Source organism: Rhincodon typus, chromosome 48, assembly GCF_021869965.1.
Source record: "Rhincodon typus isolate 14 chromosome 48, sRhiTyp1.1, whole genome shotgun sequence".
Lineage (NCBI taxonomy): Eukaryota > Metazoa > Chordata > Chondrichthyes > Orectolobiformes > Rhincodontidae > Rhincodon > Rhincodon typus.
Window position 1 is genome coordinate 3,948,142 of NC_063379.1, and position 1,718 is coordinate 3,949,859.

At 46.0% G+C, this 1,718-nt stretch overlaps 1 non-coding gene across 1 annotated transcript; it reads right to left on the minus strand.

The window, feature by feature from the left end:
- Window positions 1-870: 870 nt before the first annotated feature.
- Window positions 871-943, minus strand: trnak-uuu. The gene has a single exon. It is a non-coding gene; the product is annotated as a tRNA-Lys (tRNA).
- Window positions 944-1,718: the final 775 nt, after the last annotated feature.

The following is a 1,718-nucleotide window of genomic DNA, read 5'->3' on the forward strand; positions in this document are numbered from 1 at the left end:
CCATTCAGTGAAGCGGGGAGTATTCATTCAAACTCCCGACTTTTGTCTTGATGACAGACAGACTTTGGGGAGTCATGAGGTGAGCCTCTTGTCGCAGAGTTCCTAGCTTCTGAACTGCTCAGTGTGTTCGTGTGGCAAGTCCACTTGAGTTTCTGATCAATGGTCTGCCCAGGAGGTTGTTCGTTGGGCATTCACAGATGGTAACATCTATGAATACCAAGGGGCGGTTGTTAGTTTCTATATTATTGACGATATATTTGACCTCGCGTTTCCGTAGTTCGAATGTTACTTGCCACTGGTTAGCATGAGTCTTGGATTGCCCAAATCTTGTTACATTCAACAGAGGTTGCTTCTGCATCTTTCGAGTCGCAAATGTTCCTGAACATTTTACAAACATCGGTGAACATCCTCAGTTCTGACCTTATGACGGAGGGTTGGTCACTGATGAAGCAGCCGAAAGTGGTTGTGCCTCGGACAGAATTCCTGCATAGATGTCCTGGAACTAAGATGAATGACCTCCAACAACCACGACCAAATTCCTATGTGCCAAGTACGACTCCATGCAGCAGCGAGATTGCTTACCAATCCCCATTGATTCCAGATGTCTGGCGCTCTTCCATGGCACATTGTTATAAACTTTCTTTTTCTTTGTTTGATCGTTTCGTTTATTTTTGACGATCCTCATTTCGCAAAAGTAAACACAGAGTTCGGTATTCTCGTATTTGGCTTGCGACTTATTGGTGAAATTAACGCAAAGTGGGAACGCATGATCGGTTCAATCTCAGCGTTCGTTATGCAGTAAGAACACGACTTCATTTTTTCCCCTTACCGTCAGTGTTTTCGGCAAGTGGAACTCTGATTTAAAAGCGGCGCCTGAACAGGGACTTGAACCCTGGACCCTCAGATTAAAAGTCTGATGCTCTACCGACTGAGCTATCCGGGCTCGGGGGAGCGACCCGGTGCAGCTACCCGGTGCACTGACACTCAGTGGTGAACAGAAGCTATTGTTTTCATTTCTGTTCTGCATTGCTGGATTTCTAACATTTGCTTTCTTGTGACATCTCCGGCCTCCACAATTCATTCATAATTGAATGACACCAGCACGTATCCATCTCCAATCCGGCACAAATTGCACACTCTCTCACGCTTCTTTTTTTGAGCGCAGTCGTGTTAACTGTTAAAGCTACCAAATCACCAGTTTCGTATCAAAGCTGGTGTCATGTCCACTCAAACCCACACACAGCAAGTTGTAGAGAAACCGCCATGAAACGCAACAGCTCTGGCCGCATCTGTGGACAGCAAACACGGATAGCACTTGCAATCCAGTTTGTTTTGAACACCAAATTCACCGACAGATATCACTGACCTGGCATTTGCGTGAAACGAATGTTCCTTGCCACCGGTTAGCCCAAGCTTTGAATTGTCCAAAGCTTTTTGTATTGAACATAGATTGCTTCTGCTTCTGTCGAACCACAAATGCTGCTGCACATCTTACAATCTTCGGCAAACATCCTCACTTATGACCTGATGATGGTGGTCACTGATGAGGCAGGTGAAAGCGGATGTGCATCGGACTCCACATTGAAGAATACCAGCTCCGATGTCCTGGAACTAAAATGAATTGCCTCCAACAACATGAACAAATTCCTATGTGCCAGGCCCGACTCCATGCAGCAGTGACATTGCCCACCAGTACCCATTGACTGCAGTTTGACTGG